The 13,243-nt window shown below is 36.4% G+C and overlaps 1 protein-coding gene across 1 annotated transcript in view; it reads right to left on the bottom strand.

The window, feature by feature from the left end:
- Positions 1 to 13,243, bottom strand: part of RYR2 (ryanodine receptor 2) — a 526,329-nt gene that overhangs the window by 438,016 nt on the left and 75,070 nt on the right. The gene's annotated exons all lie outside the window — the stretch shown is intronic.

Below are 13,243 nucleotides of genomic sequence, written 5' to 3'. Positions count from 1 at the left end.
AGAGCACAATACAGGGCTCAAACTCAAGAACCATGAAATCATGACCTAAACTGAAGTCTGATGCTTAACTGACGGAGACACCCAGGAGCCCCAAGAATTTTTAATATCAAAGCATAACACAAACAAGTAATTAAAATATTTAATGTATGCCTACAATATACTGCCCTGTTAAATTTTCTTGAATAATAAATTAGAGAAAAGTAGAAAAATTCTCTACCCTACAAATAATTCTCTACCACACAGGCTGTTTATTACTAAGATTGGATACGGGAAGAGGGACATGAAAATTTGCACACTGTGTTCCAGGATTCAAAATATGATGAAGTCATCTAGATTTTTTAAAGTAAATTATGATTTGGAGAGGCCGTGCTTTTAATGAATATCTTCAGTTCAAAAAAATATGTAAGCCATGAGTATAGTTTGCTGAAATTTTACTGAATTAAATGAGCCCATGTAATCAGCCCCATATGTAAACATAGGACACTACCATGACCTAGAAGCTTCCTTCACATCCTCCCTAAAGATAGCCATTATTCTATCACTATTAATTTAAATCTTTACTTATTTTATTTTTGAGAGAGCCAGAGTGAGAGAGAGAGAGAGAGAGAGAGAGAGCGAGCGAGCAAGCAGGCATGAGCAGGGTGGGGGAAGAGGGTGGGAGAGATAGGGAATCCCAAGCAGGTTCCACACTGTCAGTGCAGAGCCTGACACAGGGTTCAATCTCAGGAACCCGTGAGATCGTGACCTGAGTTGAGATCAAGACTTGGATGCTTAACCAACCGACTGAGCTAGCTAAGCACCCAAGTTTTACTTTTCTTACTTTGGAAATATAGACTATGTTCTTTTTTTATCCACTTCCTTTAGCGGACATTAGGTTTGTAAAACTCATCACACTGTCAAAGGTAGTAGGAATTAATTTATTTTCTGGGCTTTATAACATTCTTTTATATGAATATATCACAATTTACATACCCATTCAACAACTGAAGTAGCAATTAGTGATCTACTGCAACTTGCAAATGGAACTAATTAAATTTTTTCTATAATATTTCAAACAAGGCCTAAGACAAACAATAAAAGATACCAAATAAATTAAAACTGCTTTGTTTTGGCTTCCACGTTTCCTTCCTGTGACTCCCAAAACAAAACATGGATTCCTTCGTGACTAGTTATTTGTTGAATAAGTTACCAAACTGCCATTTAATGAAAAATTACAAAGAAATCCACATTATATGCTTTTATTAAATATTGACATGTAGGGAGGTCAATCACATCTCAACAAGCAAGGAGTTTATCCTTTGGTAGCAGAAAGGGGAAAAAAACTAATATTATTGAGAACCTACTACCTGCGCTAGGTATTTTTATACTTGCTTCCTCTCCCATAACTATTTTTTATTTCTTTTTTCTTTTTAGTTGTCATATACATTTATAAACAACAGAATTGAAGACTGGCTGGACCTCAAACTGAGGTATTTGCTTAAACGCTCTCAGGAGCAAGCCACGTAATATTAAAATGGAAAATACAAAGTATTAAATTAGAACAAATAGATATGGTGTTTATGTTAAGGAAATTATAAATAAATAAAAAATAAATTATACATATATAAGTTATATATATATAGGTTATAAATAAATAAAGAGAAGTATGTCTCCACAGTTCAATGTGGAATTTGATTTATATTTTTTAAATAAAAAATGTTTTAATGTGTATTTACTTTTGAGAGACAGAGAAACAGAATGAGAATGGGGAAGGGGCAGGAAGAGGGGGAGACACAGAATCTGAAGCAGACTCCAGGCTCTGAGCTGTTGGCACAGAGCCCAACACAGGGCTTAAATCCACAAGCTGTGAGATCATGACCTGAGCCTAAGTGGGGCACTTAACTGATTGAGCCACACAAGTACCCCCATGATTTGCATTTTAACTACAGGACTCTATAAAGTCCTTTCTGCCATCAACTTATAGGGGGAAAAATCATCATAAACTTAATTAAGCATATGAAATCACCACTAAAATTCACTGTATTACACTTTAATCCAATTTCCTGGCTTTATTCTGATTTTTTTTTTATTAATCCAGCAAAAACTTCACATTCTGAGGAGTTTGTGAAACAATGAAACATATTGAACACAATACAGTAAACTTAGCAATCTCCTACACTAACACATTTAATGTAATTCCTGGAAAGAGTTTAGAAAACCTACTTGAAGTTTAATTTTTTGCATCTAAAATTTAAACTAGATAATAGATAACTAGGATCTGCTGCTTCTAAATTATTCTCATTTTATAAAAAGAACATTTACTGTAATATTGTTTAAATTGCTTTCTCAATTTCTCCAAATCCTTAGGAACGCCTACTTTCTCAAAGCATAGAATATGTTAAAATGACTCTTGCATAAACTTTAATATTAGCATGATTCAAACAGATAGGTGCTAAGAAATAATAGAGTGGCTCTCTTCCAGGTAGGTTCTTATGAGAATTACAATGCTCAATTAAATACCACAGGTAAATTCATTTGGGAAAATAAATAATCAAGAAGAGTATAAACAATTTGTGAAAGGGGAAAAAAGTAATGAGGTGAAACTAGCCCTACTAATTATTGAAACATTTCCAAAATACAGTGATCAAATCAGGGCTGTGTGGGAATAATAGACAGACATGTATGACAAAATACTTAATTCAGAGTAACACATTTGGGAATGTATTAATTCAATGTATGACTAAAAAGGCTTCAAAAATCAATAAAAAAGGGAATCATCAGTCATGAACAATGATGGATATTTTGTTTCACTATGGAAAAATTTACATACTAATTTAAGTAAACTCCAGATGAACCTACACTGAGTAATAATAAACTCCATATGATAACCTCATAAGTAATTCCAGATCCATTTATTATTAAAAAAAAAAGTAAGGAATGCAAAGAGAGATACACTGATTTTTTAACAAAACAATTCGATGCAATTCCAATTAACACACAACAAGTTATTTTGTGGATACTGACAAACCAATCCTAAAGCTTTTACAAAAATGCAAAAAACCCACAAGAGCCAATATAACATTGAAAGAGAAAAATTAAGAAGCCCGACACTACATTAAGACTTACTCCAAAGCTACAGCAATCAAGACAATATGGGAGTGGCTGGAGAACACACAAACAGATCACCAGAACAGAAAAGAAAATCCAGAAACAGACTCACATACATGTAGTCAACTGATCTTTGACAGAAGTACAAAGGTCATTCAATGAAGAAAAGAATGGTCTTTTCACCAAATAATGCTGGAACAATGAATCTAAATGCAGATCTTAAACTCTTAGGAAAAATTAATTCAAAATGTATCACAGACTTAGTTATAAAACATTAGAAAAAAAAAAACCCTAGAAGATAACAGGCAAAAATCTCCCTGTCCTTGGGTTTGGCAATGACAATTTAGATAACACCACAGCATGATCCATGGGGGGAAAAATGCTAAGATGGGCTTCAATAAAATTAAATCTTCTCCTCTGTGAAAGATACATTAGCCAAAGGGAAAGACAGGCCACAAATGGAAGAAAATCTTTGCAAAATAGGTACATGATAAAGGACTGGAATATACAAAGAATTCTTAAAATTCAACAATAGAAAAATAAACAGCCCACTTGAAAACTTAGTAAAAGATCTTATAGGCACCTCATCAAAGAAGATATACAGTGACAAATAACCAGAGGAAAAGATGCTCAACATCATAGGCTATCAGGGAATTGCAAATTAAAGTAATAATGAGATGCCACTGCACATCTATTAAAATGGCTAAAATCCAAAACTGATGACAGCAAATGCTGATGAGGACATGGAGCAACAGGAACACTCATCAGTGTTACTGAGAATGCACCATGGTACACCCGACTTGGAAGAAAAGTCTCTTATGAAAAGAAACATACTGTTAATATTATGATCCAGCAATCACATTCCTTAGTATTTACCCAAAAAAGTTTATAGCTTATGTCTACATGAAAACCTGAGCACGAGATTTATGGCAACTTAATACAACATCAGCAAAACTTGGAAGCAACCGAGATATTCTTCAATAGGTGTGTGGATAAATTGCTGGACCTCCATAAAATGGAGTATCATTCAGTAATAAACAGAAATGAATTATCAAGCTAATTAAAGACACAGAAGAACATTAAATGCATATTGCTAGTATGAAAAGACTATGTACTATATGATTCCAACTACATGAAATTATGGAAAGGGCAAAACTATGGAGACAGGAACATACCAGTGATTTCTAGTGGTTTGGGGAGGGAGTGAAGCACAGGGCGGTTTTAGGGCAGTGAAACCATTCAGTATGATACAATTATGGTACATACATGACAGCATACATTTGTCAAAACTCACAGAACGCACAGCATGAAGAGTGAACCCTCAAGTCAACTCTGGGCCTCAGTGATCATTATGCAGCAGTAGCAGCCCATGAATTGTATCAAAACCACCAATGAATGCAAGACAGTAATAATAGATAAATTGGGGGCAAGAAGTGTGAAAACTTTATTAACAATTTCTTCTACACCTAAAACTACTCTATAAAAAAATAAGTGAGGGGACATAGGCGGCTCCATCATTTAAGTGTCTGACTTCAGCTCAGGTCATGATCTCACGGTTCATGGGTTTGAACCCTGTATCAGGCTCTGTGCTGACAGCTCAGAGCCTGGAGCCTGCTTTGGATTCTGTGTGTGTGTGTGTGTGTCTCATTCTGCCCCTCCCCAGCTCTCTCTCTTGGTCTCTCAAAAACAAACAAACATTAAAAAATTACTTAAAAAAATAAGTGATATAAAAACATTTCAGATACTAAAAAACCACACTATATATATACAAATTGTATATAATACATATCAAATACTTATTATGTAATATAAAATGAGAGAAATGTAAGCAAACTTGAAAACCCAGTAATAAGGGACTCCATGAAGAGAAATATTACTTCCAGCTGGGAGGATGAGGAAAGGACTCAAGGATGACACCTTGAACCTGTGCATAGAAGGATGGGTGAGAAGCCCAAGATTCTACAGTGAGGCATGAGTGTGCTAAGTATATAAGAACAGGTATCTGTGGGCAGCACCTGGGTGGCTCAGTCAGTTTAGGGTCCAACTTCAGCTCAGGCCATGATCTCACAATTCATGAGTGTGAGCCCCATGTTGGGCTTGCTGCTATCAGAGCAAAGCCTGCTTCAGATACTCTGCCCCCCTCTCCCTCTGCCCCTCCCCGCCTCAAAAAAAAAACCACACACACAAAAATAAGACTACCACCACCACCACTACCACAAAAAAAGACAGCTTATGAGAGTGTGTAGCTGCAACTCAGAGGAGCTGTCTGGCCTCCTTTTAAATCTTCAAATGTGATGGGGCACCTGGGTGGCTCAGTCAGTTGAAGTGTCCAACTTTGGCTCCGGTCATGATCTCACGGCTCATGAGTTTGAGCCCCACATCGGGCTCTGTGCTGACAGCTCAGAACCTGGAGCCTGCCTCAGATTTTATGTGTGTGTGTGTGTGTGTGTGTGTGTGTGTGTGTATCTGCCCCGCCCCTGCTTGGGCTCTGTCTCTCTCTGTCTCTTAAAAATAAACAAACATTAAAAAAATGTAAATCTTCAAACCTGAACCTATGTAAGAGATTCTGTATGTGTACATTTTATCGGTATTTTCATCTGGAAAAGGTTCTAGTCCTTCTATGCGGTTCACAAAGGCACCGTACCTGGGGATGGCCATATAGTTTCTCATCTGGTGAGGCACTTGGGACAGGACAAAGGGGAACTGGCAGGAAGTGAGCGGTGACCAGAGGGCTTAACCTGGATTGTGCCAGGCCAACAAGAGTGTGTGGGTACTTGCCCCCAAAGGTTATTTTCTCATTTTCCCTTCTGAAAATATTCCTTTTCTTCCACAACAGAGAGGTAACAAGGTAACAAATGCAGCACCTCACAGGCAAAAAACAAACAAACAAAAAAAAAGTCCTACCTTTGGTTCAAAACTATTACAATAGCAGCAAGGACAGAGTTGTTGGCATTTTTCAGCCCCCTAATTTTTGCTTTAAAAAGTCTATCTTGCCATTTCTCAAGTTGGCAATATTTACTAAACATCTTGTTCATAACACGCATCCTAGGTATTAGTGGTAGAACAAGTGAACACAACAGACCAAAAGCCCTGCCTTCATGGAGTTTACTATCTGGTAGGGATAGGTGATTTTGAAGAACAAAAGAAATGAAAATAAAAGTGAAATAAGCCAGAAAAAGACAGATACCCCATGATTTCACTCATATGTGGAATTTAAGACACACAACAAATGATCATAGGGGAAGGGTAGGAAAAGTAAGATAAAAACAGAGAGGGGAATAAACCATAAGGGACTCTTAAATACAGAGAACTGAGAGTTGAAGGGGGTGAGGGGTGGAGGATAGACTAAATGGGGAATGGGTATTATGGAGGGCATTTGGGATAAGCACTGGGTGTTACATGTAAGAGATGAATCACTGGATTCTACTCCTGAGGCCAAGACTACACTATATGTTAACTAAGTTGAGAATAAATTAAAAAAAAAAAAAAGAAAAGCAAAACAGAAGTACATAGTATGTCAAAAGGTAACAGTGCTTTGGAGAACACTTAAGCAAAGTAAGGAAAATAATTAGCTATGGAATGAGGGGAGTGACAGGCAGTGTGGTCTTATAAGGAGCAGTGAGAGAAAGAAGTATCCTATCAAATTAGACTAGAATGTTTTAAGAAAATAAGGTAGAACTTTAAGAGAATAAAAACTATGGGACATGTGGCTCAATAGGTTATGTACACCTTTAAATCACTAGTCAATTCAGGAATACTTTATTACTGTTTATAATTTATCATCTGATTCATCTACTATCAAATATCTCCATGTGAAAAATATTTTTAAGATTTTTAAATGCACAAAAAATTGAGGAAGATGCCCAAATTGAATGAGAGTAATCAAATTAAATAATCTATATATTCAAGGTTTATAATCTAAAACAGTGCATAACTGAGCCATTGTGATTCAGTTATATGTGGATTAAATTGGCCTCCTTATTGAGTTTGATGCCGGAGTCTCTAGAAACCACATCATTCAAATACACAGAAATATGCAGTATTCTCAGCTTTGTAGTAGAAAGTAGTCTTTCTGGATACAGAAAGACAGTAAAACAGAGAATGCCTACAGAAAGAATATATGCATTTTAACCACAAGAATCCACATTCGTAAAAGTGGTAGATAAATAACTGTGGTTTGGCCCTTTAGGAGATTATAATCATATTCATCTTTTAAATCACTGCACCAAGTTCACAGATGAAAGACAGGTACATGGCTATGTACACAGACTTTAGACAAGATGCCAGCTAATAACCACATGAAGCTGGTGATTTGTTAATTTATTTGCATTATAACTCCATTCCTAAAACAGTATTTGTTCCCAAACAAATGGGGGATGTTCCCGAACAACAAGATAAGTAGCACTCAGCCTCTTGAAAGAAAATGTTAAGTTATAGTAGCTATTTGGGAACTGAACTTTCAATATAAATAACAACATCAAATTGTCTGCAATATAAACCAATTAATCCATTAAAGCTTCCAGTTTTTACCTATTAGGACATCAACCATTTGTGATGTGATGTATGATTATGTATGGGGGGAGAGTTTAGGATAAGTAATGATAGCACCTATGGTGTGATAGATGATTACATATGGGGGGAAGAGTTTGGGATAGGCAATTGGAGGCTCCTTCCTCTCTACACTTATTGAGAAAAATTTTCTCTTCATCATTAGATCACTAAATTTCTCCAGAGCAAAGAGACATTCTATTTACCTCTGTATCTGCAGCCCAGAATTCACAACAGCAGCTCACTAGGCTTTCATGGAATGAATGCAGCATGAATCAGTTGGGCAGAAAAGGGACATGCCTTTTCTGCTTCTCAGCTATGGAGACAAATGAAGCACAGACCTTGATCTCTTTTCCTAGATAAAGATTTAACTTGTTATATCTCACTTGGCTCCAGATTCTGGAGAGCCTCAACTATAAATAAATATTTCCAATGAAGCCATAAGGACGTTAACAGTGTCTGCTATGTACTGTAGCAAACAACATTAGAAATTATCCAATGTTTATTTATACATGTAACTGTCTTCCTTCTTCCTAAAACAGAATATAATTTTATAGGATGTACCTTTCTTCTCTTCCGCCCTATGCTTGGAACCAGTTGTGGTGACCACATTTCGCCAATAAACACCATAGTCATAAGCACGCAGCAAGGAGCATGAGAGAAAGTCAACTGGGAGGTTTCTTTCCTGCCACACACACAGATGCAGAAAGTCAGCTCATTTGCGTGCCTAAGGAAGATGTTGAATAGAGATACCACCTCAGAAATTGCTATAGCCGTGTTGTAATCTTGAGGGAAACTAGTCTAAGAACCAAGAAAACAAAGACAACAAAAGGAGAGAACAACAGAAACCTTGACCCAGAGTCCTGATCAATTACAACTGGACTAAATACCGGTGTGTCATTTTTTTGGTGTGTCATTTTGTCAAAACCATATAGGATTCAGTTGTAAAAGATGGCATGATAGTCTATAATATGATCCAGTTTATGGAAAAAATATTTTTACATGACATTCTAGATGGATGTAAACCAATCTTAGAGCAAAGTAATCTTCAAGGGAAAGGATTATGAAGAGAATATTTGCATTCAGTACTCTTCTATATTACTGTCATGAGAATAAAAGATTAAAATGGTTCTGCAATTTATATTTTAACTTGAATTTAAGTGTATTTGGGGGGGCACCTTGGTGGCTCAGTCAGTTAAGCATCCAGCTTCAGCTCAGGTCATGATCTCACGGCTCATGAGTTTGAGCCCCACATCTGACTCTGTGCTGACAGATCAGAGCCTGGAGCCTGCGTTAGATTCTGTGTCTCCCTCTTTCTCTCTGCCCTCCCCAACCTGTGCTCTGTCTTTCTCTCTCTCAAAAATAAATAAACATCAAAAAAATTTTTTTAATTTAAGTGTATCTGTATATTGCATGCATGGGCAGGCACTAATTACATTGCTTCCCCTCTGGTTTTACTGAGATATAGCTGATAGACATCACTGTAGTATAAGCTTAATGGTTTGACTTACACAAATTATGACATGGCTATTGCAATAAGTTTAGTTAGCATTCATCATCTCAATATAGATACAATGACAAAAGAAAGTAAAAGAAGAAAAAAAATTTTCTTCATGATGACAACCCTTAGGATTTACTCTCTTAACAACTTTCCTATATACCGTAGAGCACACTTAACTACAGTCACCATGCTGCAAATTACAGCCCCACAGCATATTTATCTCATCACTGGAAGTTGTGTGTGTGTGTGTGTGTGTGTGTGTGTGTGTGTGTGTGTATGGTGATGGCCCCCAAAATACAATTTTTTGAGAGAGAAAGAGAGCATGTATGTATGAGCAGGGGAAGGGCAGAGTGAAAGGGAGAAAGAGAATCTTTAGGCAGGCTCCCTACCCAGCACTGAGCCCAACAAGAAGCCCAACTTTGGGTTTGAACTTAGAATCATGAGATCATGACCTAATCTAAAATCAAGAGTTAGACTCTTAGCCAAGTTAGCCCCTCAGGGCCCCCAGAAAGTTATCATCTTTTGACCACCTTCTTCCAATTCTCCCTCATCCTACCTCTAATCTCCTTTTCTGTGAATTGTTTTTATTTTGTTTTTGTAGATACCATGTATGAGTTACACAGTATTTGCTTCTCTCTGCCTGGCTTATCTTACTTAGCATAATGTCCTTAATTTCCATCCATGCTGTTGCAAATGCAAAGATTTCATTCTTTTTTGTGGCTGAATAATATTCTATTACACATACACACATGCACGCACACATGCTCACACATACCACAACGTCTTTACCTATGCATCCATCAACAAATGCTTAGGTTGTTCTCATGTCTTGGCTGCTGTAGATAATGCTGCCTTGAAAATGGATGTCGATATCTTTTCGAGTTACTGTTTTTCTTTCCTTCGGATATATTCTCAGAAGTAGAACTTTTGAATCATATGGTAGTTCTATTTTTAGAGGACTCTGCACACTTTTTTCCACAGTGGCTGCACCAAGTTACAATCCCACCAACACTGCCCAAGAGTTTTCTTTTCTCCACATTTTCACCAGTGTTTGTTATCTCTTGTCTTTTTGATGGTGGACATCCTAATGGGCATGCAATGATATCTCACTGGGGTTTTGATTATTCATATTTCCCTAATGATTAGTGATGTTGAGCATCTTTCCATGTACCTGTTGGCATTCTGTACATCTTCTTATTTTTCTCTAGGCTCCATTCTTTTCACTGCAATGGCAAGATTTCACTCTTATTTATGGCTGAATAATATTCCATTTTATATATATATATATATATATATATATATATATATATATATACACATACATCATGTACAGAACACAATCCATATTATATGAACCACAAGCATGGCTTGTTAACCCTTCATTTTTCTACCACACTGTGTGTGTGTGTGTGTGTGTGTGTGTGTGTGTATCACATTGTCTTTATTCATGTATTGATGGACACTTGGGCTGTTTCCATATCTTGGCTACTGTAAAAAATGTTGGTATAAACACAGGGTACATGTATCCCTTTGTTTTAGTGTTTTTGCATTCTTTGGGTAAATACCCAGTAGTATGACTGATGGATCACAGGCAAATCTATTTTTAACTTTTGAAAAAAAATCTCTACGCTATTTTCCTCAGTGGCTATACCAGTTTGTATTCCCACCAGCAGTGCACAAGGGTTCCTTTTGCTCCACAGCCTCACCAACACTTGTTTCTTGAGTTTTTTATTTTAGCCATTCTGACAAGTGTGAAGTGATATATCTCATGTGGTTTTGATTTGCATTTCTCTGATGATAAATGATGATGAGCATCTTTTATCTTTTATACATTTAGCCATCTGTATGTCTTCTTTGGAGAAATATCTGTTCATGTCTTCTGCCTGTTGTTTAATTGGATTATTTGTTTTTTGGGTGTTGAGTTATACATATATATATATACACACATATATGTGTGTATATATATATATATATATATTTCGGATACTAGCCCTTTATTGGATAGGTCATTTGCAAATATATTTTCTATTTCCATAGCTTGCCTTTAAGTTTTGTTGACTATTTACTTTGTTGTGCTTTTTATTTTTATGTAGTCCCAGTAGTTAATTATTGCTTTTGTTTCCCTTGCCTCAGGAGATATATCTAGAAAGAAGTTGCTATTTTTAATGTCAAAGAAGCTATTTTCAACATACCATTAATCAAGCAAGTAAATAAACCAATTAGGACATATATATTTATCTAGATTTATACTTGTAAAATTTATTTATTCCCTACCATATTCCAGGCAGGCATGCTGAGGCAAAAATAAAAATTGTGAGTATGGTATTATTTTTCTTTATTAGAAAGTATCCCGGTCCGGTCTCCAGATCTGGTCTCTTCAGAGTCAGGTATCTACTGCCATGATATTATTTAAAAGTGTAATACTAATCATTTGTATAATTCTGTATTTTAATAAAGACTTGAAACATGCAGAGCAGTAACATATTTAACAATGAATGATATCAAGTGTTTAAGTCAGCTTCACTTTTTTTCAGTGAGTCATTAGCTCAGCAATCTGAGAAAGCCATTTTTAAAAAATGTACAGAATACAATCTATGTTCTATGAACCCTAAGCATGGTTTGTTAACCCTTATCCTTCCACCATACTATCCCAATTCACCATTTCAATGAAAAGGAAAGCAAAAGGAAAAAAAATCAATATGGAAATAAAACTCAACCACGATGGACACAACATGAACTCTTAATTTTTGACCTGCCCAATAGTTTGAAAAAATAAGTCTTTTATATGCAGTGGCACTGAACATATATCAAAATACAATAAAGAAAATATTCCAAAGAGCCACTTTTGGAATGCCCAATATTACAAACTCAAAAAGACTCTTCAGAGAATACAGTCTTTTAAATATATGTATATCTATGAATTTGTATGTGTATATAAGATAGACTGAAATTAACATTGATTGGATTACAAAAAAGGACCCTTTTTAGTCCTTATCCGGCTAGATTTCTCTGATTTTTATCTTATCTTGTCAACAATATCTTCCAACAACATCACATAAGTAGTAAGCTGAATAATGGTACCCCAAAGACATCCAAATCGTAATCCCCAGAAATAATCCATAAATATGTTACATGATACATGTGGTTGGTTTTGAAGATAGAAGATTGGCCACAGATGAAAAATGTTAACTAGAAAAGGCGAGGAAACAGACTCTTCCCCAGAATCCCTACGGGGACCACATCCTGCCACCACCTGGACTGTAGCCCACTGAGAATAAACGTAGACGTCTGACCTCAAGAACTGTAAGATAATAAATTTATGGTGTCTCAAGCCATCCAGTGTGGGGTAATTTGTCACAGCAACCACAGAAACCACTATGTGTGGATTCTGTGATTATTGCTCCCGCTTCTCCTCATCTCTCAGACAGTATCTTCCCAGAGCCTTCCATGGCGTCCTTCTCCTTTTCTTCCAACTGCTTTAACAGTGGTATCCCCTCAGGCTCTTCCACTCTTCTTATTACATGAATACACCATAGTAAAGAGCTTAGAAGCACAGACTTCAGAGCCCAAAGGACATAAATTTGTACCTCAGCCCTACCACATGTTAGCTAGGTGATCTCTTCAGATATTGTCGTTTTCAGGTCTAGACATTCCATTTTGTTTCTCTGAATAATTCTTCTATGTTAAGTATTTGAATCTTTCATTTCCTTGAATATAGTTATAATGACTGCTTTAAACCTTTGTCTGGTAAGATCATCTCAGGATTGTTCTTAGTTGTTTTTTTTCTCTTGGGATTCAATCGCATTTGCATGTTTCTTTCCAGGTCAAAAATTTGCAGATTGTATCCTGTCCTTTAATGCTGTTGAGATTCTGGATTCCTACATACCTCTGAAGAATGTCAATGTATTTGTTTTAACAGGTGATTGACTTGCTGAAACTCAAACAGCAAGATGTCACCTGGCAGCCCAAATCTCAGTTCAGTTTTGTCCTTGGCACTGGCATCTAACTGACATCTGTCCCACACACATGGTTTAAGCCCTACTGAGAGACCTGGCAGTTTATACACAGGATTTGGGGCCCTCCCTCTCTGGATTTCTTTTCCCAGGA

Source organism: Suricata suricatta, chromosome 2 (assembly GCF_006229205.1).
Source record: "Suricata suricatta isolate VVHF042 chromosome 2, meerkat_22Aug2017_6uvM2_HiC, whole genome shotgun sequence".
Taxonomy (NCBI): Eukaryota; Metazoa; Chordata; class Mammalia; order Carnivora; family Herpestidae; genus Suricata; species Suricata suricatta.
Note: the sequence above shows the minus strand (reverse complement) of the source record. Positions and strands in the feature narration are given on the sequence as shown.